Raw genomic sequence first — 27,739 nt, forward strand, 5'->3', positions numbered from 1 at the left:
TGTTTAATTGACTGATTGACTGATTGATTGATTAACAGATTGATTTATTGGTTAACAGATTGATTGATTGACGGATTAATGTATTGACTGATTGATTGACAGATTGTGATTGAATGACTGTTTGATTGAATGATCAATTGAGTGATTGATTTATTGATTGATTAATTCATTGACTGATTAATTATCAGACTGATTTAGTGATTGACATTGATTGATTGATTCACTGATTCGTTTATTGACTGATTGATTGATTAACAGATTGACTAATTCATTGTTTTAATGTCTGATTGATTGACTGGTTGACTGATTCGCTGACTGATTGACTGATTCACAGATTGACTGATTGATTTGCTGATAATCGATTGACAGATTGATTGTTTGATTGATCGATTGACTGAATCACTGATTGACTGACTCATTGATTTGTTGATTAATTCATTGATTGATTGATTAACAGATTGATTTAGTGATTGACAGATTGATTAATTTATCGACTGATTGTTTTTTGATTGATTAATTGACTGAATCACTGATTGCTTGCTTGCTTGCTTGATTGATTAATTCTCAGATTGATTGATTGATTGACTGACTGATTGAATTATTGACTGATTAACTGAATTTGAATGATTGATTCTTTGAATAATCAATTGCTTGCTTGTTTAATTGATTGATTCTGCATCAAATCTTGAAAATATGATTATTTTAATTCATTCATACATTTTTTTGTGCTGATACATGTCCATCACTGATGTGTAAATGTAGTCATATCTTGTCATCACAGTTTAATTATTACCTCTTACCAAAAACTAACTGAGATTTTTTAAATTTTATTTAAACTTAAAGAAGTCTGATTTACCCCACAATGGATCAATTTAATCACTTGGAAAAACAAGAATCCCACAACACACATTTTAATAATTGAATTGTATCAGTTCTGGATTTTGTCATTCATACAGCTGAGGCTTTGAGTTCATTAAAAAGTACAGTTCTTACTGTAGAGATAGAGACGATCTCCTTTATGGTTTGTACTGTAACTCCGGACATGTTTTTAATGCTCAAACAGCTACAGTAATGCATAAAAGACACATTTAAGTAGAATGACTGCAATGTTATATATTTCTCTGAAGCAAAATCTAATCTAATAGTTTAGTTTTGTTTCCATCTTCCAAAAATTCCAGTCCTGGCTCTTTTTAACGTTCAGTATTGATTCGTCCAGCTTACAGCCACAGAAACATGGCTTCTTTACAGCCAAACATTTGAAGCTATAGTTTGCGAACAGTCTACTTTGACATTTATGTGTCTTTGAGCTGAAGTGTTGTAAAAGAGACAAGCGTGAGTGTGTGCTTTAAGATGCTCCGCAGGCTCTTGTAGTTCTGCCAGCTCCTCCGAGGAGATGCTCTTGTACGTTTTCTGCATTCTTGTTTCGGCCGGACAGCCAGTTTTCCTGTCGTCCGGCTCTCTGGATTCCTGGCACGCCTCTGTCCATGTTTGCATGCTCTGTTGTGCTCTGATGTGGCCCATTTGCCTGCTGTAGCTCTACGGGATGACAGGAGGAGCTCCGGGGCCTGGAAACAGATTCTGCTTCAGTATTCAGAGACGGTCTTGGTTGATCTGAGAGGAAGTAATCATGGGAAACTTGTTTATGATGATGTGATTCGTTTGTCTGGTTTGAGAATGAGCCGTTTTCAGTGTTTACAGTCAGCCACAAACTCCTTTTTTTTGCTATGCTGAATAAAGTGAATGATCCTTTACCCTTTAAATATCAGCATTGCTTGTTAAAAGTGTGGTTTTATTTCTTTTTTTTTTTTTTTGGTTAGTATAGTTTTTAAAAAAGTTTGGAAAGATGCGTCTTATAAAAGTGACATCTTGACAAAATTATTGTCAGTATAATTCAGAAAGCAGGGAAATTTTGACTGATACGAATGACCTATAACTACTGCCAGACAGAATCAGTAGACTTTTTTTTTTTTTCTGCACAGAATTTTGCTGATCTGCATATGTAAAAGAAGTTTAAGTGTATGTAGACAAGTATAGGGGTTAAAAATGTAATGCACAAAATATAAATAAAATTAAATCCTATTAGAAATCTCTTGTTTTAATTAGTTTTTAAATTGTATTGAACATCAATCATCTTAACGTTTGCATACTAGTTACAATATCACTTATAGTAATATCAGATCTATATATATATATATATATATATATATATATATATATATATATATATATATATATATATGTACACACGTTAATTTAAGTAAATCGATTGAATCATCGACTTGTAACTCAAGACAAAGAAACAAATTAAATTCAAAATACTATTGTTTATTAGAGTTTTTGTTTAACCTGTAACACAGATTTCTTCATGTAAACTACATACCCTGTAATAAACTGATCAAGATCATCAAACTGTTGGCTTGAAAGCCATATTTATTACAGAAATAAACAAACTGGCATGCAAGTGCAATTTGTATGATGTGACCTGAGAGTGAGATCAGTCTCTTATAAGTAGGGTTGGGTACCCAAAACCGGTGCCATATAACCAGTATGCATCAGACCGAATCAGCATATGACTATCTGTGCCATTGGTGCTGCAGCAAGGACGTAACGAGCATCAAGAGGTTCAACATATATTGGTATGCGTTGTGTCACACCAAAAACTGTACAATTCTTAAAATGACTTTGGTCACACCATCTCTAAACATGGACACCGTCTGCGATGTTTTAGGTGTTTGTTCTTGTTGCATGCATGTAGGCAATGCGCAGTACAGCACATTCGGTAAGCAACTCCCTTCAGATTCATCAACACACATGATCAAGTCCATCAAATTTGCTTAAACTAAGCATTCTGAAGTGTGGCAATGTTTCATCCATCCATCCTAACATACATACCTTCTTCCATCCATATATATATATATATATATATATATATATATATATATATATATATATATATATATATATATATATATATAAATATATATATATATATATGTATGTATATATATATATATATATATATATATATATATATATATATATATATATATATATATATATATATATATATATATATGTATGTATATGTATATATATATATATATATATATATATATATATATAAATTTTTTTTTTAATTCCTTGTTGTGGCCGACGTGTGTTTAGGGCCAGCGCGTCCACAGAGGAATCCCCCCTCGTCCTCACATTCATACACCACACCCACCCCCTACCTCACGGTCCTCGGTCTTCCACACGAATAAAACGGCGTGATTGCCGTTTGCCTAGAGCGCCAGTTCAGCTTGCGCCGGCCCTGAGTGTGTTTAATATACAAAGAAATATGAATAAGAACAAGGACGCACAGTATGAAACAATCAATATGGCATCACCAGGCTATCCTACGTTTCCTCCAGAGTTTCATGCAATTTCAGCTGTTTCATTTTTTGATATTTAGACTTTCACAGCAGTTTAGCAGTTCACTCTTATTCAGCATATTTTCATTCAGAATGTCTTAATGGAATTTGATACCACATGGCGAACGGAAAGAAAAAGAAAAACTTGCGTGATCCTTTAAGTTAATTAAAAATCGCTGTTTACATGGTTGACTCTTCATTAGTATTATCTTTATCATCAAAGCTGAGTATTGGTGTCCATAAAGGTTAAAGTGCCAGATGAATTTGCAAGCTTTCAAAGACAGCCCATTTATCCTCCTTTAAGCTGCGTCCATGAGCCCTCAAATGTTTCATTAAGTTTGACGTGTTTCCCCCCTTTTGTAAACTGTCTGCTTCACATTGGTGTGTCAGAATCTTTGATTGTAAAATACAGCCATACTTTAGAACGCTTATTTTAAGCAAATTTGATGAACATGATCGTGCTTGTTGATGAATCTGAAGGGATCCCTCTCGCTCACCAGCACTGCATGCGTTGTCTGTGTGCGTGCGTGCGTGCGTGCGTGCGTGCGTGCGTGCGTGTGTGCGTGCGTTCGTGCGTGTGTGCGTGTTTGTGTTTGTGTGGGCATGCATGTGTGTGTGTTTGTAGTCCACTAAGAATCCAAAATGGAAAGCATTTTTGTTTGTTATTGGCATGGATTGTTTTGAAATTCAAATGGCACTTACATGCCTGTGTTTTTATTTCTGTAATAAATACGCCATTTTGTGATTAAACATGATTAATTATGTTTTGTTATTAATCATGATTAATTACAAAAAAAGTGTGATTAATAAAGTAATTTTTTTAATCATTTGACAGCCCTAATATATATATATATATATATATATATATATATATATATATATATATATATATATATATATATATATATATATATAGTTTTTTTGTTTTTTTTAAAAAACAGTCTCAGTTTTGAATCAATCTATGTGCAGGTGAAGCATTGAAGCCATTTTTTAAAACAGCTCAGTCCTTCATTAAATCAAATTTTACCAGAATGCCAACAGCTCAAAGTGGGTGTCTTTCGGTCTGGGATTTTTAAGCTCCTTGCTTAACTTGGCACAAATGTAATTAATCATTTTGTCAAACAGACAAGCTAATTACTATTCTCTTGACTTACTCAAAAAATTTTTTAACATGCAGTAGCCAAGAGATGGAGCGATCTTAATGGGATTGACATCAAAACCGGCCCAAAGTGTATTAGCCGTGGTGCGATGCTAATCTTCACCTCTGGCACTGCAGAGGGCGGTTCAGAGCGAGTTTACCCGCTCCGCAGATAAAGACTCTCTGTAATTAGACTGAGCACATCAGGATCCACTCGGGCTGGGGAAAATGTCCAGGCTTGATCTGAATGCCACTGACAGCTCTTTGAACAAACCCTGAAGAGAGCAACACAACACTGGACACTTCTGACACATTTCTGCACTGTCTAGTGCAACGATCTATATATAGTGAGAGAATCTATCAACTTTTTTTCAAGTGTGGCTTGTAACTTGCATTTAAATTTTTTTTTTAAGCTACTTATTTAAAATGAGCTAAAACACAATTCTTAACTGTTTTGGGACAGCTTAATTGGTTTGTTTAATTAACGTCAATTTGTAAAAACAATTAAGTTAACCTAATTTTTGTTGGGACAGTTTGAAGGGATTGTATGTAAAAAATGCTTGGGTTCCATGCTGGGAAAACATGAAGGAGCCTATTAGTTTTAACAAATTTTAGTGGATTGGACATAAAACAAGATGCCCAAACTTTTTTTAAAAACTATACTGACCAAAAAAAAAAAAAAAACACACTTTTAACAAGCAATGCTGATATTTAAAGGGTAAAGGATCATTCACTTTATTCAGCATAGCAAAACAAAGGAGTTTGTGGCTGACTGTATCTTGTGGCTGAAGCGGCTTCCACATATTAAAACACAACTTGAATTTAATTTGAGCTTAAAATAATAGTTGACATGTACGTTAAATTACATAAACACAGGTACATAACAAATTTAAAACAGTGGTTCCCAAAATGGGGTCCCTCCCTAAGTGTCGTTTGATGATTTCCAAAAGTCAAATTAATTTTATTTAACTATTAAAATTACAAAATTTAACCACAACCTACAGAAGAAAAAAAGAGTAGTTAATAGTTGCATTAAAAAACAACATGCAAATAAAAACTCATTTTGTTTTTTTTAAATTTTTTTTATTTTTTTTACGACCCCTGGGGTGATTACGTTATATTAAAAACACAGCACATTGATTTTATGGCAGCAGGTTAAACTTTCTGACACCTTTACGGCATTCACGTACACCAAAAATAAATTCAGGCCACAACTGAACATAGAGGATGGTGTCGAGTGGCATTTAAAATTGAATGATGAATAGACTTGAGCCTATTGGCATGTGTGCGCCGTTGTGTGCAAGATTTATTTATTTATTACCACCTCAGAGGATATTGGGGGTTGTGAGTCACTATCATTGTTATTTTGGGGGTCATGGGTTGAAAAGTTTGGGACCCCCTGCTTTAAAATACATTTTTAAGACGTGAGTATGTTCTGAGGCAAAACTCTGCAGGTCTGTTCTCAGACTTTTCTTCAATATGTGACTGTGTTCTTGTCCAGTGCGAGTCCGGCAGCATATGAATTTCTTCTTTGACCTGAAATAGTCAAAGTGTGAGACAAAGATGATTGTTTTTGGAGATGTGTGGTCTTCTGGAGACATGTAATCGGCTGGCAGCACTAGCTCAGTGTTTCTTTGGTCAGGCTCTCAGGGCTCTGCCCCTAATCAGGTCACTCTCTCATTGAGGATGGTGACATTAACGCAGAAGCCGCTGGCTGAGTCTCAAGCCGATTGTCTCACAGATCAATAATAAAACTTCAGCGCACATATATTTCCAAGTCAGTAAGAGTGAAGGTGTTCATAGTATAGGATAAAAAATGAAGTGTGCGTTTATGCAAAGTAAAGTATGTTAGGTTGGTACAAAAAGCAAACAAGAGATCAGCATATATATACTGACTTAAAAAGCTAATCTTAAAAAGCTAATCTTATCTTAAAACAGTATAATTCATATGAAAAAGTGTGTGTGTATATATATATATATATATATATATATATATATATATATATATATATATATATATTTATTATTTTTTTTTATTTTAACACTCATACATTATTTTATAAATATTTAATATTAGACAGAAAACTTAAAAAGCTAATCTTAGAACAGTATATGTCATATAAAAAAGTAAATAGAAATAAATTCTTCATTAAATACATTCACCAGCCGCGTTATTAGGTACACCTTAATAGTACCAAAAGGTGCTCTTTTGGATAGAAATCTGGTGACTGTAGAGGCCATTTGAGTACAGTGAACTCATTGTCATGTTCTAGAAAACAGTCTGAGATGATTCACGCTTTATGACATGGTGCGTTATCCTGCTGAAAGTAGCCATCAGAAGATGGGTACACTGTTCATAAAGGGATGGACATGGTCAGCAACAATACTCAGGTAGACTGTGGTGTTGACACGACGCTCAATTGGTACTAATCGGCCCAAAGTGTGCCAAGAAATAATCCCCCACACCATTACACCACCACTAGCATTGATACAAGGCAGGATGGATCCATGCTTTCATGTTGTTGATGCCAAATTCTGACCCTAACATCCGAATGTCACAGCAGAAATCGAGACTCCTCAGGCTAAGCAACGTTTTCCCATTCTTATACTGTCCAGTTTTGGTGAGCATGTGCAAATTGTAGCCTCAGTTTCCTGTTCTTAGCTGACAGGAGTTACACCCAGTGTGGTCTTCTGCTGCTCAGCCCATCCGCCTCAAGGTTGGATGTGTTGTGTGTTCAGAGATGCTCTTCTGCATACCTCGGTTGTAAAGAGTGATTATTTGAGTTACTGTTGCCTTCCTATCAGCTCGAACCAGACTCTGCATATTCCTCTGACCTCTGGCATCAACAAGGCATTTGCTCCCACAGAACTGCCGCTCTCTTTTTCACACCATTCTCTGTAAACCCTAGAGATGGCTGTGAATGAAAATCCCAGTAGATCAGCATTTTCTGAAAGACTCAGAACTCAGACCAACAACCATGCCACGTTCAAAATTACGTAAATCACCTTTCTTCCCCATTCTGATGTTTGGTCGGTTTGAACTGCAGCAGGTTGTCTTGACCATGTCTACATGCCTAAATGCATCGAGTTGCTGCCATGTGATTGGCTGATTAAAAATTTGCGTTAACAAGCCATTGGACTGGTGTACTTAATAAAGTGGCCAGTGAGTGTATATCGAGAGAGTAAATAAAGTATAATAAAATACAAAAATTTAATACTAATACTATTAGTCAAAAGCACAAAATAGGAATATTTATCAAACCTAAAATAAACATGTCATTTATTTTTTTTTTATATTGTGTTACAAATAGTTTCTAGCATTTTGTTTCCTTGCAAAGAAAGGCCTCTGAGTTGTATCTGCTCTCCTTTGAAATACTAATATATTTTGTTTTTATACTTATTTATTGTGTGCATAGACTTGTTTGGCGCTAACAGTTAGCTGTCATAGTCAATCATTGTATAGTACAAATGTTGTTTGGCTCATTTTGCAGGTACTTCTTTTGTTTTATATACTGTGTAGCTTTTGCTTTCGTTTCCAGAACAACAAAAGCCTCATGGTTTTTAGCTGCAGATGCAAATGTAATGTGTTTTATTTTTATTCTTATTTATTGTGCTTGTTATTTGTTATAAAAATTGAGTTTTGTGTCCCTGAAGGTTGTTTCTTACTTCCTGTCTGATTATATATTTATTTAATATGCACATGCCTGCCCTTTACTCGGCACAGCAACATGTGTGAAAGTACTACAGTAATCTGATTGGCTACACTTTGCAGTAAGGTTTCATTCATTCATTCATTCATTTTCTTTTCAGGTTAGTTTCTTTATTAAACAGGGGTCACCACAGCAGAATGAACCGCCAACTTATCCAGCACATGTTTTATGCAGAGGATGCCCTTCTAGCCGCAACCCAACACTGGGATACATTTATACACTCTTGCATTAAAAACATACACTACAGACAACTTAGATTGTTCAATTCACCTTCAGTACTGTATGACTTTGGACTGTGGGGTTAACCAGCGCACCTGTGGTGTTGACACAACGCTCAATTGGTACTAATCGGCCCAAAGTGTGCCAAGAAAATATCCCCCAGACCGTTACACTACCACCACCAGCCTCAACCATTGATACAAGGCAGGATGGATCCATGCTTTCATAGTGTTGATGCCAAATTCTGACCCTAACATCCGCATGTCACAGCAGAAATCGAGACTCATCAGGCTAGGCAACATTTTTCCATTCTTTTGTTGACTTTTTTTCAGACTTAATTTTTTTAACTATATTTGCATTTTGTCCACACACCTTATGGTTAAGTGCTCCAGGGCTTCCCTTAAAATATGATTTATGAATTCATGATTCCCTCAGAATTATTTTGGAGCACATAACCTCTCACCTAACCCTAAACATACCCACTTCTGAACAACATAAATAGCTGGCAGGCAGCAGGCAAACGCATTTTTGCTCAATAATTTTGCCCATGACTGTAGACCCTCATCAGTAAAAATGATACGAGGCCCTTGGATTGGGCCTGATGAGATATGAATGCTGTTTTGGAAAGTGTCTGGAGGTCTGAGGAGGAGGTCAGAGAACCAGCGGGACACCCAGACCCTCATATTAAACAAATCAGACAGGTTGATGGGGAGGATGTGTTCTTGTCAAACTCAAATCATGATTTCAAGAGTGTGAATTATGCTGTTATTTTCTCAAGGACATGATGGGCAGCGTTTTCATGCCTCTCAAGCCTCGTGCCTTTACAGACCGGTAAGACTTTTTCACACTTGTATTTTAAGAGGAAACTTTTGATGTTTGTTTAGTCATGGGGATATGTTTGTCACTCTTTTGGTTAAATTTAATTTAATTTAATTTTCACTTTTTTTATTCTTCAGTCTTTCTTGTATTTTTCTAAAGGAAATATATTAAAGCAATATACTCATTCTGCTGTGGCGACCCCTTAATTAAGAAACTAAGCCGAAAAGAAAATGATTGTATAATATAATATAATATAATATAATATAATATAATATAATATAATATAATATAATATAATATAATATAATATAATATAATATAATATAGAGCAGCAGTAGAGTAGTGGGTAGCACGTTCGCCTTATAGCAAGAAGGTCGCTGGTTTGATATTCAGGTGGGTCAGTTGGAGTTTGCATGTTCTCCCCGTGTTTGCGTGGGCCTTTTCTGAATGCTCCCGTTTCCCCCACAAGTTCAAAGACATGCTGTACAGGTGAATTGTGTATGCTAAAGTTGACCGTAGTCTATGAATGTGTGTGTGAATGAGTGTGTATGGATGTTTCCCAGTGGAATGGCATCTGCTGTGTAAAACATATGGTGGATAGGTTGGCGGTTCATTCCGCTGTGGCGACCTCTTAATAAAGGAACTAAGCCGAAAAGAAAATGATTGTATAATATAATATAATATAATATAATATAATATAATATAATATAATATAATATAATATAATATATCCGCTGTGGTGACCACTGATAAATCTGGGACTTGGCAGAAAAAGTATAATATCATATAATAATATAATTTTTTCATGATCACCAGCAATCTAGCATTTACAGATCACTAGAGAACTACAAATCCCATCCCACTACACTTACACACCTGGCCCAGATTCCCCTTGAATGCAAACCAACAGGGCTGAAGCTGTTCAGGACTAATCATATGAATTATAAACACAGCACCCACACATCAAGTGTTGTGAGCTGTGAGCAATTCAAAGCATCTCCTTGTTCTTGCCTTTTATGTTTTTGACCTTTGACTTGTTCATTGTTTTCCGCCTGTCCCGACCGTTCGCCTGTATTCAGACCACTCTTTTGGATTATTTTCATGCTTCTGTCTGTCCCTGTTTTGATCTTTGCATTTGGATCTGCACCTCCGTTGTACCCCAACTCTTTACACATATAATATAATATTCCTTTACATGTAGCAAATTCGGGCAGCACGGTGGCTCAGTGGTTAGCACTGTCCCCTCACAGCAAGAAGGTCACTGGTTTGCATTAACTTTTTTTTTTTTATCATATATTTGTGTCATATATTCACTTATAACTTATGACACTTATCACATATAAGTGTCATATGTTTGTGTATGTATGTTATTTTAAATGTGAAAATTTAATTGTTTTTTAATAAAGGAATCAACTTCGATTTTAAATTTGACGATTTAAATTTTTATCTCAATCGGATTCATTTGATTTGATGCCATATTTTAAACTTAAGCTCTAGATTATTAAAACAGTAGTATTAGTGTATAATATAAAATTAAAAAATGCAACTGATAATTTGACCATGTGACAATTGGCAAAAAGTCAGTAAAAAGTAGAATGATTTGGTCATTAATACAAGTAATAAGCTGTTGAAGAGCATTTTTCACCTCTCTGATCTGAATATTAGCCTCTGTCACGGACAGCAGTACATGGCCAACTTGTAAGAGCTTTCACACTTAAAAGAGGTAATATGATTTATGGAAATGTATGACTTGGGTCATGAGTAGCGATTTCATTTATATAATAAATGGTTTCATTTAGGACTGATAGGGCCGATCGAGAGAACAGGCTGATGAGACTCAAATAGATCAATAAGTGATATTTTACATCAGTCCAGTCATTTCCATTTCATTCTACAGTATTTCTTTTGGCGAGATAACCACAGAGGTCAGAAAACATACAGTAGGCCACAAAAATCAATTTGGACATTTAAGATAGTGTCTGAGTGTCACTTCATCAGATATCAACGTTCGTAAACTTTATATACAGATTTTTTTAAAGAGATTTAATCAAATCCTAAATGTTGATTCTTGTACAGTAGATCTGAGATATGCATCTGTGCATTTCTATATAAATTGGGTTTAAATGACCTATTTTAGGGCCCATTATTCTTATTTAGCCTTTCATTCACTCATTCATTTATTCAGTCACTGACTTTAATTGCAGATCAACTAATATACCATCCATCCATCCATCCATCCATCCATCCATCCATCCATCCATCCTAACATTTATCCTTCCAACCAACCATCCAAACATCTATCCTAACATCCATCCATTCAAACATTCTTCCATTCAACCATCCATCCAAACATTCATCCTAACATCTATCCGTCCTAACATCCATCCATCCATCCATCCATCCATCCATCCATCCATCCTAACATACATTCATCCATCCTAACATACATCCATTGTAACATCCATCCATCCACCTATCCATCCATTCTAACAAACATTATTCATTCTAACATTCATCCTACCATTCATTCATCCATCCTAATGAAAAAAAAATCCATGCTAACATCCATCCAATTATCCATCCACCCTAACATCCATCCATTCTAACATTCATCCCTTCGTCTGTCCACTCGTCTGCCCATCCGTCCATCCATCTATCCTAACATTCCTCAATCCATGCAATCCTAAGATTCATCCATCCTAACATGCATACATCCATCCATCCTAACATCCATCCCAACATCCATCCTAACATTCATCCATCCATCCATTCACCCATCCTAACATACATACATCCATCCTAACAGAGATTCATTCATCCATCCATTTTAACATACTATCTATCCATCCTAACATACTTTATAAAGCTGTTGACTGATCTAATCTGATCTAATCTAAGTGTCTGAGCCTCCATTTATATTAATTTATTTTATTTTATTTTATTAATTTTTTTGGTAATGCAGTTAACGGTCACTAAATCAAGCTGCAAATGAATTCAATTCAATGTGATGGTAAATAACTGATTTACTGTACCAATAGACAAACTTTACACTACTGACAGCAAAGACTGTGCATGGGGCCCACTGAAAAACTAATGAAATCTCTTTGCAATTTGTACCTTATATATATATATATATATATATATATATATATATATATATATATATATATATATATATATATATATATATATATATATATATATAATTTTTAGTTTTAATTACTAAGTTATTACTAACTTCCTTGTCTTTTTTTTGTATTGTTTTTATTTAACTTTGTTTTTATTTTTTAGATAACACTTTAATCTGAGTTGAAGACTTTTATCTGAGTGTGTCTTTTTGTCTTCGCAAACTTATCTGCAGATCTAAAAAGAAAACGTTTTGTATTTACTTGTTTTCCTTCAATGAATACAGCATTTATACAAATCAAATCAGAACGGGCTAATGCAATCTGCTTGTTTGATTTGATACCATATCTTTAACCATTTAACCCAGTTGCCATCTGCATGTAAGTCTGTTTGTATTTATGACTATGTGTAGTTTATTTGCATATTTAGTGCATGTGCACAGCTGGGAGCGACTGAATAAATGCATGCTGCCTGCGGCATTTCTAAAAGATTTGTTGTATTCACGCTCTGAAAAAAAGTGGGAAAAGCCACAAGCATATGTGACTCACAGTTAGAGCAGATGAATGTGATTTCAGCAGATTAACATTATAATATGCAGATACAAACAGGGGCCTGACACTGTTTTCACTCCTGCCTTCAGAAACCTGGCAGAGCCACCAAGAAAAGCACAACATTGCAAATTCTGAGTTTTTTTCGGTGGTCTCTTTTAATTGTGGGAGTCTCTGCTCTAGACAAATTGTGTAAACAGAGTGTTAACAGAAGTCAAATGAGAGATTTACTTTACCAACAGACATATTGTAAACCAACACTGACAGCAAAGATGGTGCTTGTGCCCAAAGAAAAAAACAAAACAAAATATCACTGCAATGTGTAACTTTTTCATTTAATGGCTAATTCATATGAATTTGTGGGATCTTATTTGTACATTGTAGTATGCTTTGCTCACCCCCCAGGGACGGTTAGGTTTAGGGGGTGGAGTTTGGGGGCTCGCCTCTTTTTAAACATTGTACGCTTTTTGTATAGATGCTACTTTTCAGACAATATGTGAAATAGTTACATTTTCCTAACTGTGAGATCAGGCTGAAAAAACGAGATGTTTTTGCATTAACTTTTACAAATTTATCAAATATTGATCAATTATCATTGATTTCATACTTCCACAATCGTGTGATGAAACAGGTCTTAGTTTTACTTAAATCTTGAAGCTACTCAGTCGGGTCAACACCCATTCAATCACCAACAATCGATCTTAATAAAACATTGAACAAAAGTTATATTTATTATTTATTCACCATCATGATTAAATTACCTTATTTACACTCACCGGCCACTTTATTAGGTACACCTGTCCAGCTGCTCGTTAACCCAAATTTCTAATCAGCCAATCACATGGCTGCAGCTCAATGCGTTTAGGCATGTAGACATGGTCAAGACAAACTGCTGCAGTTCAAAGCGAGCATTAGAATGGGGAAGAAAGGTGATTTAAGTGACTGGGTGCCACTCCTGTCAGCTAAGAACAGGAAAACTGATGCTACAATTCACACAAGGTCAGCAAAATTGGACAATAGAAGATACGATATACGTTGCCTGGTCTGATGAGCCCAAATTTCTGCTGCGACGTTCGTATGGTAGGGTTGAAATTTTGCGTCAACAACATAAAAGCATTGATCTATCCTGCCTTGCATTAACAGTCCAGCCTGGTGGTGATGGTGTAATGGTGTGGGAGATATTTTCTTGGCACACTTTGGGCCCATTTGTACCAATTGAGTATCATGTCAATGCCACAGCCTATCTGAGTATTGTTGCTGAACATGTCCATTCATTTATGACCACAATGTACCCATCTTCTGATGGCTACTTTTAGGAGGAACATGTGTCATGTCATAAAGCATAAATCATCTCACAATGGTTTCTTGAACATGACAATGAGTTCACTTACTCAAATGGCCTCCACAGTCTTCAGATCTCAATCCAATAGAGCACCTTTGGGAAGTAGTGGAATGGGAGATTTCGCATTATGGATGTGCAGCCAACAAATCTGCAGCAACTGCGTGATGCTATCATGTTAATATGGAGCAAAATCTCTGAAGAATATTTTCAGTACCTTGTTAAATCTATGCCACGAAGGATTAAGGCAGTTCCAAAGGCAAAAGTTGGTCCAACCTGGTACAGTATTAGTAAAGTGTACTTAATAAAGTGGCTGGTAACATTAGTTTAAAAGTTTATGATTTATAGCTAGCTGGTAAGGACACTGAAAATGGCATCCATTGCATTGTGAATACATTTTAATTTATTGTAGTTTTTAAAATTTGTAGTTTTTTTAAAGAAAAGTTATGCTAAAAAAAGTTATTTAAAATTTAAAATGTGTATAATATTTATAAAAAAATCATTCATTCCTTTTCTTTTTGTGGCTTAGTCTCTTTATTGATCAGGCGTCGCCTTAGCTGAATGAACCACCAACTTATCCATATGTTTTAGGCAGCGGATGCCCTTCCAGCTGCGACCCAACACTTGGAAACACCCATACACTCTTGTCTTCACACATAACACTACGGCCATTTTAGCTTAATCAATTCACCTGTACCGCATGTCTTTGGACTTGTGGGGGAAACCGGACCACCCGGAGGAAACCCACGCGAACACTGGGAGAACATGCAAACTCCACACAGAAATAACAAAAGACCTAACTGGGGCTGGAACCAGCGATCTTCTTGCTGTTGCAATCATGCTACCCACTGCGCCACCATGATGCAAAAAAAATTCTTAGCGTTTAGCTATCTATAAGGCTGAAATTTAATTCATGATGGTCTTAAAAATGTCTTAAATTTGACTTGGTGAAACCTGCAGAAGCCCTGAATAATAATACAAATTGTGTACTTAGACAGTTTTCATTAAAGGTAATTGCTTGATGCAATTTCCAAATGAAGTGTTTTTTTTTTTTTTTTTTCAAACACACTAATTTGATAAAAGTGGGCAACTAAAATATACATATTTTCAAACCAACAAGATAATTTTACATACCCCATTGACAGATTATTTAGCCTTTTTAAAGAAAAACATTGCCTAATGTTGACGTATTATTTCTGAAAACAAACAATATTTTTTACTTGTCTAGAAAATGCTTTTTTGACTTCACTACAGAAAGGTTGGCATACCGTGAAGTAAATTTACACCTTGTTTATGTACTCCTATTTAATTCTTTTTTCATTTCTAGCTTAAAACAAGAGAAATAAAGTTGTAAACCTGTATCATAAATCTCCAAATTGCTTTTAGAAAATTGCCAATTGAAATCGGCCTGGAAAAATCTAGATGAGTTCATCCTTTGAGCTGCAGTATAGATGTAGAAGAGCACAGAGCTGCTGTTTAGTGCGAGTCTGAGAGAGAGGCTGGCATCCAAGTGTTTCCCTGCTTGGAGAGATGTCAGCTAATACGCCTCTAATGCTGACAAATGATGCCGCTCTGGCTGACGACGGCACCTCGAGCGCTCGGCTCTTTTCTGCTAACCCGCTTGCTCGTTTATCAGGCTTTTCATACTCCCACATGTAAATGCACAAGCTGAGGAGGACCAGAACTTCTCATCATCTCATGTTTGGCTTCATCAGTCCATCTGGATCTTATAGTTCAGACCTGCTTTTACTTTTTGAATAAATTGCTCCTATTATGCCCTTTCGGATTATGACCTTTCAAGTAGTGTAAAATAGCTGTGTGTTTTTTGTTTTGTGAAGCAGATCCCCTTTACATGCACTTTTGAAAGATGAGGACTATGGCTTGAACTCATGCAGTAAAACCAGCATCATTTATATTGTTTATATCAGTAGTTCCCATACTTTTTAGCCTGCAACCTCCAAAATAACAATGCCAGTGACGATCGACCCCCACATTACTTGGAGGTGGTTATTAATACAAGAATTGTGCACAAAACAATAGGCTTATGTAAATGCGGGCATATTGACAACACAAAAAAGTGCATCAATCTAACAACCATATAGTTTTTACGGTCATTTATTAATTTTATTCATTCATTCATTTTCTTGTCGGCTTAGTCCCTTTATTAATCCGGGGTCGCCACAGCGGAATGAACCGCCAAATTATCCAGCTCATTTTTTACGCAGCTGATGCCCTTCCAGCCGCAACCCATCTCTTTGAAACATCCACACACACATTCACACACACACTATGGACAATTTAGCCTACCCAATTCACCTGTACTGCATGTTTTTGGACTGTGAGAAACCAGAGGGCCTGTTGGAAACCCACGCGAACGCAGGGAGAACATGCAAACTCCACACAGAAATGCAAACTGAGCTGAGGATTGAACCAGCGATCTTCTTGCTGTGAGGCGACTGCACTACCTACTGCGCCACTGCTTCATCCATTTATCAATTTAATATTTAATAAATATAGTTTAATAAACTAATTTTAAATAAGTAGTTCAAACAAGCAGCAGAATGTAAATTTTTTGAGTGAAGACTCTATAAAGTTATTTGCACACTGACGTCATTTGTACAAACCTTGCACACTGAGTTTTATGCATATTAATAAATCGATTCTGAAAAAAAAAAAAACAGAACATTTTGGAGTCAATTTAAGCAGTGATCCTTTTTCTTCTCTCTTCTCCAAGGTAGAAAAACAAAAAGGAATAGACCTAGGCCTATACTGTACATACTGTACTGTGTTCATCCAATACTGCATATCTACACACTCCTAATAAAAGAGCTGTGCTGGATTATCCCAAAATGCAAAGTTTAATGCAAGAATTCAGTGGGATTTGATACATTGCTTGTGTTGCTTCACACATATATGTACAGAAACAAATTCAGAAGAAAGATTGGCAGTACTGTAGTAGACATTATAATAGATGATGGCTGCGTTGATGTATCGAAGCAACGGACCGAAGCGGATGATGAGGTGTCTAGCTTTTTATTATAATGTCTATGGGCAGTACGTCAAATGTATGGACACACAACCCAAACAGCAGCAGGGAAGAGGTGTTGTTAGACACACACACAGATGTTCTTAACTGTCTGCAACATTCTATCACTGTGTTTGTCATAAAGGTACTCTATCTGTGGCTCAAGTGACATTTTTCGATTGCTTTTTTGATTGCGTAAAATGAACCAAAAAAAAAAAAAAAAGTCCCCTATTTAATCTTTTTTATGATGGATGGAAGTTTTGGAGACAGTGTGTCATTCATGAGGTTGATATTATTTTTTAATGTGCAAAAATTACAAATTAAATTGTTGCATTCAGTGTGCAATTACCCTAAGAGGTGGATATTAAAGAGAATGCATGCTTGAACCAATTTGAAACACTCAAAATAGGTAATGCTGCAGTGAATACATAAGACTTTTACAGGAGATTCATTTAGGGAGATTTGTGATTCATATTTGTCTTTTTTTTAATCATCTAAATGGCAGTTTAAATTAAAATGTAAATACTGTTAAAACTTGCCTCTATTAAATGAGTTGCTGAAACTCATTATTTATGTTTTTTGTGTGAATTGTTGTTTAAGCAAACATCCATATTTAAGAATTTATAAATCATCCGTTTAAAAATGAGATTTTTGAATTTGGCTGGGGAATTTACTTGTTGTAGTGCATTATGGGAGTGCATATATACAGTTGAAGTCAGAATTATTAGCCCCCCTCAATAATTACCTCCCGTTTATTTTTTTTCCCCAGTTTCTGTTTCATGGAGAGAAGTTTTTTTTTCAACACATTTCTAAACATAATAGTTTTAATAACTCATTTCTAATAACTGATTTATTTTATCTTTGACATGATGGCAGTACATAATATTTGACTAGATATTTTTCAAGACACTTCATTACAGTTTGAAGTGACATTTAAAGGCTTAACTAGGTTAATTAGGTTAACTAGGCAGGCTAGAGTAATTAGGCAAGTTATTGTATAATGCTGGTTTGTTCTGTAGACTCTTGAAAATAATATAACTTAAAAGGGCTAATCATTTTACAGTTAATAATTTTGACCTTAAAATGTTTTTTTAAATTAAGTGTGTTTTAAATTAAGTGGCTTTTATTCTAGCAAAAATAAAACAGACTTTCTCCAGAATAAAAAATATTATCAGACATACTGTGTAAATGCCCTTGCTCTGTTAAACATCATTTGGGAAATATTTAAAAAAGAAAAATAATTTCTAAGGCAGCTAATAATTCTAACTTTTTTTTAAATCCATTTCTCAGTGGAATTTACCAATGTGTTTTTGTGCATTTAAACAACACAGATTTATTAAACAGTTATATTTATTAAAATAATATTTTAGTCACCAAACATTGGAAATTTAAAGATAATACAATTAAATTCAACAACCTACAAAATCTCAACTATTTATTTATTTTTATTTTTTTTTATAGATTCTCTTGATTTTTCCCCCCTTTTTAAATTTGTGTTTAATATTTTTCTATAACATATAAATTTGGGTGTACTAGTTTTTGGACCATTACCTAAAGTTATTTTGTTAAATTAGTTCCAGATTTGGCTTTGGTGCTGACTAAGCCAATGTGTGTTCATTATATAATATTGTACAGCTTCCTATTAAAGATATGAATTGAAAAGATGTATATTGACCTTATTCTTCAATGTGGAAGTGCACTTGTTTTTACAATTGTTTAGGAATAATTAATGGCAGAAAACACTCAAACTACTTGTTCTACAAACAAGTGTTTGCATGACTATACAGACAAAGCAGAATAATATAATAAGAAAATGACAGTTTGCAACACCAAGCAGCATAACAAGCTGTTTTTAGCGTCTAAAAATGAAAGGAAGTGATTGAGACCGGAAGTCTTGAGGCAAAAAGATTTAAATGGCTGCACCCACTCATATGGGAAGGTGATCAACGAGTTTATAAGGTGATCAATGAGTTTAGGGAGAAATGAGTTCATAACAATATACACTATAAAATATGTTAGTTTCCTTATTTTTGCGATTCACAAGTATTTTCCTTTATTTATGGTTGTGAATTGCATTATAGGATGTTGATCTCAGCTCTGTCGACTTTTGATGTTGAAAATTCAACTCTACGGTTTAACAAAGTGACTTTCATTGACATTTTAGGATAGTTTGAAATAATATAATGTAATAAAGAATAATATATAGAGAAATGAGTCTGAAATTATAGAAAAAGTATACTGGCAGGTCTTTGTACTGTAATATACAACACCAACCCAGACAATATATCACTTTACACTATTAAAAATGTTTATAAAAGTACTTTTTAAGGTTTAAAGTTGTTGGAAGGAAGATGAAGATCCCACTATGCAATTCAAAAACATGAATCACAAAATAAAGAAAATTGCTGAATTACAGATTTATTTAGAGTATGGTATACTGTATATTCAGAGAAGCAGAGCAGTAGTGTATAATAATTTTATTATTGAGCTGTTTTGCACGATAACTTCTTGTTTAACTAAAGAAGATTCAATTTGTCTGACAATTGCACAAGCACAAGAAACAACATTAATTTTACTCTTATATCAACAAGTATATATATAATTGCTTTTATCATATTGAATTAGCTGCATCTAGCTGAACGGATTCAGCTCAGTGATTTCTTATTAACCGAAACAGCGGGCCGAGTGTTGACTGATGCCGTCTATATAAACACTGTTCATTAAAGTAAAGAATGCGTCCATTTAAAAGCGTCCAGCCTCCAATATTCTGTTGATTTGTTACACATACCGAAGGAAGCTGAAAGATCCTAATGGGCCGATCACTCATCAACTTCACTCCAACTTTTCTCCATTTCAGCAGGGGCAGTTTGCAATTGAAAGTCAGTGACTTGTTAAATGGAAAGGTATCGCACGTAATGGCACGGCCGCTTAATCTCATCTGATGGCTTGACAGAAAAATTAGATTGAAGATGAAAGTATGCAGCTAATGAAGTGTGTCTATACACCTTCACACCATCTCATAGATTCAGAGACACTGCAGACCTTCCCGTTGGCCCCCGTGGAGCCCTCGTCTCAATGAAGAAAAAAAAGAGAGTCAGTGAATAGGGGAAAAAAAAGTGTATTTACATAAGCTACTGAAGCGCAGTGAGCAAGTGAGCGTTTGGTCCTTATACTGCAGATCAGCAATGCTAATGCATTCAGATGAGTTGATTTATTTAAGGCTAGTTCATCTGCCGGGCCACTATCTCTCTGATTGGGTTTAATCACAGACGCTCAATGAAATGTGATCATAAGCCAATCACGTTTCTTCTGCTCTTTGGAAAGAATTGTAGAATTAAATTCATGCAAACCGAGCTGTATGCGAAATTGGGTCATTTTCAGAAATCTTCATGGATGTCAGCAGCAGGCAGGAATATATTAGCATTTGACCGCCCACTTTTCATATCAATGCATATTCAGTGTTGCATATTCAGTTTTGCCTGCCATGATGAATGACAGTGTGTGTGGGATCTGTGTCGCTGCAGGGAAGTCGGCCAATCACTACAGTGCTCATTTACATGAAGTTCTCAGGCGCCTAAATTTTTATGGAGAAAGTTTGTGGTCAACAATGCGTGTCGTTTTGCAAAGAAATTTCTTCTGATCAAAAATACAGTTAAAAGAGTGATACCTGTGACTTTTAAATCGCTTTTTTAAATAAGTTTTAAAATTACTCCAGTCTTCAGTGTCACACGATCTTTCATAAATAAATGTAATCTGATCTAAAAACAATGACATATTAAATTAAATTAAATTAAATTTTGCTAAGAATTTCTATGGATTGCTTTGTAATTTTACAGAAAAATATTAATTTACTGTAATAATTCATTAAAATGTTAAGTTATTTAATAATAATTAAAAACATTTTTTTAAGTATTTTACTAATGCAATTAGTAAAGGGTTGGATCTCTTTTGCCTTCAGAACTGCCCTCATCCTTCATGGCATAATTTAACAAGGTACTGGAAATATTCCTCAGAGGTTTTGGTCCATATTGGCATGTAGCATCACACAGTTAATGTGGATTTGTCAGTTACACATCCATGATGCAAATGCCATTCTCCTCTGACCTCTAGCATCAAGGCATTTGTGCCCACAGAACTGCCACTCACTGAATATTTCCTCTATATCAGACCATTCTCTGTAAACCCTAGAGATGGTTGTGCTGAAAATCACATACTGCAGTAGATCAGCAGTTTCTAAAATACTCAGGCCATCCATCTGATACCATCAACCATGCCACATTCAAAGTCACTTAAATCACCTTTCTTCCCCATTCTGATACTTGGTTTGAACTGCAGAAGATTGTCTTGACCATGTTTACATGCCTAAATGCATTGAGTTGCCGCCTTGGGATTGACTGATTAGAAATTTGGTTTAACAAGCAGTTGAACAGGTGTACCTAATAAAGTGGCTGGTGAGTGTATGATGGTTGTGTGCACTAAAATGTATAATGCAAAATGTCAACTCATGAAAACTTCTAACTTTAGTTACTCTGCTTTTGTTGCAAGAAACCTTTACTGACTTTATAAGTACACTTATAACGAAAATAAAATGCAACAATGGTTTACACCACATGCCAGTGAAATGCAGTCACCTGGAAAAAGATGTCATTAAGCCACCTCTAATGTTACTGAAAGCCATCTTCTGTGTGCTTCTAATGAAGTGCTGTAAAACGTCTTGCAGTCTGCAGTAAACGTATCTGCCTGAATTTATGTCGAGATTGAGTTTAGCCAATAAAACACAGTTTGAGCCCAAGGTCAAAAGAAAGAACCAGTAAAACTACATGTACATACAGATCCGAAAAAATTGAAATTACTTGAACAGTCTATGTTTCTCTGGATTTTTGATTTATAGATCTGTGTTTGAGTAAATTATAGATCTTTTTTGGTATTGTCCTGTAAACTAATTACGTATTCCAAATTTTAGATTTTCAGGCATGTCACGTTTTATATAAATCTTCAGACGACATTGTAAACGTTTGAACAATTTTGTGTAATGGTACTGATTTTTCAACTTTGGGAAAAAATTTTTGGACTTTGGGAAAACCGCAGCACCCGCAGGAAACTCACGCAAACATGGTGAGAACATGCAAACGTTACAAAAATATGCCAGCTGGCCCAGCCGGGACTCGAACCAGCAAACTTTTTGCTGTTAGGCAAATTCACCATTGATTAGAGTAGACTATAAAAACTGACTTTGAGAACAACACACTTTGACTAATGAACACAAGGAGATCTGAACGTCTTGATTGGATTTCAGTCATCATAGTTTGCCAATTAGCATTTTCTGTTGTTGGGTTTGATGAATATTCTGTAGATTTGTTTAACACACACACTCATCTGAAGTGACGAACAAAAACCGCAAGTTTCATTTTTTATTATAAACATGTTAGAATTGAATTTATAGTTAAAGTGTAATATTTTTGACCAAATATGTTGACCAAATATTGTTAAATATTATAAATATGTTTAACTTAATGCAATAAAGTTTAGTCAAACTATTGCATCATTATTATTATTATTATTATTATTATTATTATTATTATTATTATTATTTATTTATTATTTTTTATTATTATTATTAGCAGTAGTAGTAGTAGTAGTAGTAGTAGTAGTAGTAGTAGTAGTAGTAGAAGAGGTGATGTTCTATATGATTATCATTTTCATCAATTTTATTTTTACATGTGGATCTTGTGGATTTTGAAATTATGTATTGAATATAACATATATTTATAATAATAATAATATAAATTATTATTAGTAGTATTAAAGTTGTTGTTTACTTTGAAATTTCTAGGGGATCCAATGCCTAGTGACAAAACTCTATTTCTTATTATGGAGCATATATTTTGCAGCATTTCATATTTTTTTTATTTCTATATTTAATGTATTAGGTTTTGTAAGTACACATACTCAGACTGAAGCTTAGTTTGTGAGAGCGGTGCTGTGAGGTTCTTTTGGACACAGACAGCGTGCTGGAGATGTTTCTCTCTTCTTCAAGTACAGGCCAGTAAATCATTGAGACGGAGGCATGTGTCTTGACTCATCTCAAAATCTGACACCGCTCTGTCTCTCTCCTCCATCCCGTCCTTCACTCCAGGACTAACTCATAAATTACAGTCCAGAACGACTACCAGTACAGGACATAAAACATAACATTACATCTCCGCTCACTAATATCAATCACATTTTACAATTTGTTAACATCATTTTCTTTTACATTTCTCTATTCAGTGTATTTACGAGTGTGCTTTTACGGAGGACACATTATGGCCATTTTCATAAGATGAATAATAAATCTCTGGTGTCCACAGAAGGAGCCTGTGAAGCAAGGTTATTTTAGTGAATATAAACTATAACACAAAATCTTTTAAAAATTGTGCTGAATCAAATGAACTTTTCTAGTCATCTCGACTTATATCAATCACACTGACTAAAAATATCAAGTTACACTTTTCATAACTCAAAAAAGTAAGTTGTAATCGGATTCATGTATTAAAATATGTTAAAGCAACATATAAACATTTGCTGGTCACACTTTACAATAAGGTTCATTAGTTAATGTTAATTAATGCATTTAATAACATGAACAAACCATGAACAATACATCTACTACTGTATTTGTTCATGTTAGTTAACGTTAGTTAATGAAAATACAGCTGTTCATTGTTAGTTCATGTTAACTCATGGTGCATTAACTAATGTTAACAAGCATGAGTTTGGATGTTATTAATGCATTAGTAAATGTTCAATTATGATTAATAAATGCTGTACATGTGTTGTTCATGATTAGTTCATGTTAGTAAATGTATTAACTAATGAACCTTATTGTAAAGTGTTACCCATTTGCTGTTATGTCTTTTTGTCATATAAGTTTTTACAGTGTGGTCAAAATACATTTTCATCAACTGAAATAATATAAAACATATACAATAAATGGAAAACTAAATCTAAATGAATCTATAAACAGTCACTGAAAAACGAACTAAAATAAAATGACAATTACCAAAAATAAATGATTATTTTCAGAGTTAATAAGCACTTACTCTGTATGAAAAATCGGACCAACCACTGTTTAGAAAAAAACAAAAACAGGAATAATAAATGTCAGAAAGTGGTCAAATTACTTGGTCTACATATAAATAAAAAGTAAAATATTATATTCATAAAAAATCTTTTTACAAAATCAAGCAGCATGACGAGCTGTTTAAACATCTAAAAATCAATGAAAGTGAATGAGAATGGAAGTCTCGGGCCAAAAAGATACCAATGGCTGCTCCCACTCGTACATCAAGAATAAGGTCAATAGGGAGGATCGGTACTGATCACGTTAGTCATACAATATATTGACAAAAATACTCAGAAACGACATTTGGGAACCTTCTCAAAATATGAAGTGTTGGCGAACACAAAGCATTGGCACTGACCATGTGGACATTTATATTATCTAGATCCAAATTAGCATGTATACAGTTGTAGTCAGAGTTATTAGCCCCCCTAATTATTAGATCTCCTGTTTATTTTTTTCTCAATTTCTGTTTAACGGAGAGATTTTAACACAACACATTTTTTGCATAATAGTTTTAATAACTCATTTCTTATAACTGATTTTTTTTTATCTTTGCCATGATGACAGTAAATAATATTTGACTAGATTTTTTTCAAGACACTTCTATACAGCTTAAAGTGACATTTAAAGGCCTAACTAGGTTAATTAGGGTAACTAGGCAGGTTAGTGTAATAAGGCAAGTTATTGTATAATGATGGTTTGTTCTGTTGACTATCGAAAAAAAATCTAGCTTAAAGGGGCTAATAATTTTGACCTTAAAATATGTTTTAAAAAATGAAAAGTTGCTTTTATTCTAGCCGAAATAAAACAAGTAAGACTTTCTCCAGAAGAAAAAATATTATCAGACATACTGTGAAAATCACCTTACTCTGTTAAACACCTTTTGGGAAATATTTAAAAAGAAAGAAAAATCTAAGAGGGCTAATAATTCTGACTTCAACTGTATATACAGTATACTGAAAAGTTGAGCTGAGCCAAAGTGATGCAAATGCTATCGGCAGGGTCTCAACAACTGTGCCTTTGTCTTTATGAATCCATACAGGCTGAAAAAACTCTTTTGTTGATAAACTTGTGTTGTCAGTAGCTGGGCAGGTTTCTACTTAATTTGCATGCTTTGTTTAGCCATCTCCCCTTTAGCCACTGCCCTCTCCTAAAACATGTCATAGACAGAACAACTCTGTCTAAAGTTAGACTGCTCTTGTCATTGTAAGAGACTTGTGTTAGACTTGCAGACTCATTTAGACCTGAAAGACTTTTTGAAGATATTGATTGACTGCAGAACAACCAACATTTCTCAAAGAATTCTGCTTGTCAAATCTCCTGGCTTGGGTTTTAAATTTTCCAACAAAACTTTTTCCAACAACTCTTAAAGATTTCAATATAAGACGTGACCCTGGACCATAAAACCAGTCTTAAGGTGCACGGATATATTTGTGGGAATAGCCAATTGTATGGGTCAAAATGTTTGATTTTTATTATGCCATAAGAATATAAAGTAAAAGCTATGTTCCACAAAGACATTTTAGAAATTTCCTACAGTAAATAGAACACAACTTAATTGTTGATGATTGATTTGCATTGCTAAACATTTCATTTAAATAGCTTTAAAGGTGATTTTCTCAGTATTTCGATTTTTTTGAACCCTCATATTTCACTTTTTATATTGTTGTATCTCTGCCAAATATTGTCTTATTATATCTACCACATGTTAATAGAAAGCTCAGTTATTCAGGTCTCTGATTTATCTATAAATCTCAATTTCCAAAAACGGACCCTAATGTCTGATTTTGTTGGTCACTATTTTGTCTTATATAATACAGTATAAGCAACCTTCGTTACTGTATGATTGATTCTCATTATTATTTTCCTCAAAAGATAATTGCTTTGCTGTTAGGTGAAACATCGCTGACACTACTGTCTTTCAACAGCATCCTATTAGTAAATGATGCATTGCTGCGTACAGACATGTTTGCAAAAAATATAAAAATTAGCAGACCTCATTGACATGTTCTAATGAGGCTTTCATTTACTATTTAACACACTTTAATGTTGAATATTAACAACCATCCGTGTCATGCATTAAAAATGTAATTAAGATTACATCAGTGAAGATAATTCAACCGAAGACCAAAACGGCAAAAGGCACTAATTAACAGGACAAATGCATGCAAAACAGACTGACCTGTCATAATACAGCCACTTCACGCTCACTGCTGCTGCAGTTCACATATGCTGTGACCTTCTTCTGCTTGTTTTCACAGACCAACTGAACTTTTCACCCGTTCCAGAGCGACTGAGTGTTTTCACGGTCAGCTGACGTGTTTCTTCTGGGTTTATTCATTCAGACCTTGACTCTTCCCAATCCCTTCAGATCTCCTGTGTAGTGCATTTGTGTTTGTGTCCGAGCAGCCAAGCGTACGGGAAAAAGAGCTGAGGGAAATCTCTCGATGCTTGACAAGAACGTAGTATAGACACATTTTACCTTTAAAAAGTAAGAATATATTTTTATCTTTAAAGAAGTAAGATTTGCTCAAATGAGATTTGAAAAAAATATGATAAAATGACACAAGGAAAAAGAAATGATTTACTGAAATTTATTTAATATTTACAAGGCTTTTTAATGATGACAGCTTAAATATGCCTCACATATAGATAATAAAGTCACATGCAATGCTCGGTTGTGATTTTTTTTTTCTTCAACAGAGTGTAAAAATATTAATTGTTTTTTGGGTCTCGTTTATCAGATCTGATCTTTATTTTATATTCTTAATTGAATTGACATCAGGTAATTGACTGGGCCATTCTACAGTTTGATTTTCTTTCTCTGAAACCATATGAGAGTTTCTTTGGCTGTGTTTTTGGTCATTGTCTTGCTGAAATGTCCACCCTAGTTTTATCTTCATCATCCTGCTAATGTAGATGTTAGACTGAAGCAGCTAATATTAATTTTCTATGATAAAGGGCAGAGGATAACTGAATAACTACTGAGCGATTTTAGCTGCAGTCTGGGCTTTCACTACCTTTCTGCACCTCCCTCTCTTTGTGTGTTTAATACTTTTCCCTGTGTCATTTCATTTTATCACACAACTAAATTCGAAAAAGTTATTCGATTTCTTTTCTTTGCATGTATGGATTTCTTAGGTTGTTACCAACATCTGGTGAACATTTCAAGCCAACGACACCTTTAGAAGTATGTTTTCTGAGAAAAACGGTGACGTGTTCAACACTTACTTCCTTCACTGTAATAGGCACAGTCCCATAGCCAGCCTATTAATAGGGGTGGTTCTTTTTTCTCAAAAA

At 34.5% G+C, this 27,739-nt stretch overlaps 1 protein-coding gene and 1 long non-coding RNA gene across 10 annotated transcripts in view; one reads left to right on the forward strand and one right to left on the reverse strand.

Annotated features, from left to right (window-relative positions):
- The window catches only part of LOC147833028 (uncharacterized), a 425,349-nt gene that overhangs the window by 191,912 nt on the left and 205,698 nt on the right, over window positions 1-27,739 (forward strand). Inside the window, exon 4 of one of the 7 annotated variants that reach the window (XR_015513158.1) lies at window positions 26,701-27,369. The exons of the other annotated variants lie outside the window; for them this stretch is intronic. The gene's annotated coding sequence lies outside the window, so the exon portion shown is untranslated. Of the gene's footprint in view, window positions 1-26,700; window positions 27,370-27,739 lie in introns of those variants that run through there. 7 annotated transcript variants of the gene reach the window in all.
- Window positions 896-26,838, reverse strand: LOC147833030 (uncharacterized). 3 transcript variants are annotated; one of them, XR_015513162.1, is made up of 3 exons: window positions 26,622-26,735; window positions 24,417-24,441; window positions 896-1,611 (listed from the first exon to the last, which is right to left on the reverse strand). It is a non-coding gene; the product is annotated as an uncharacterized LOC147833030 (long non-coding RNA). The 3 variants fall into 3 exon arrangements; XR_015513160.1 differs by having other exon boundaries at window positions 896-1,565; window positions 26,622-26,734; XR_015513161.1 differs by lacking the exon at window positions 24,417-24,441 and having other exon boundaries at window positions 26,622-26,838.

Source organism: Danio rerio, chromosome 17 (assembly GCF_052040795.2).
Source record: "Danio rerio strain M-AB ecotype USA chromosome 17, GRCz13ab, whole genome shotgun sequence".
Lineage (NCBI taxonomy): Eukaryota > Metazoa > Chordata > Actinopteri > Cypriniformes > Danionidae > Danio > Danio rerio.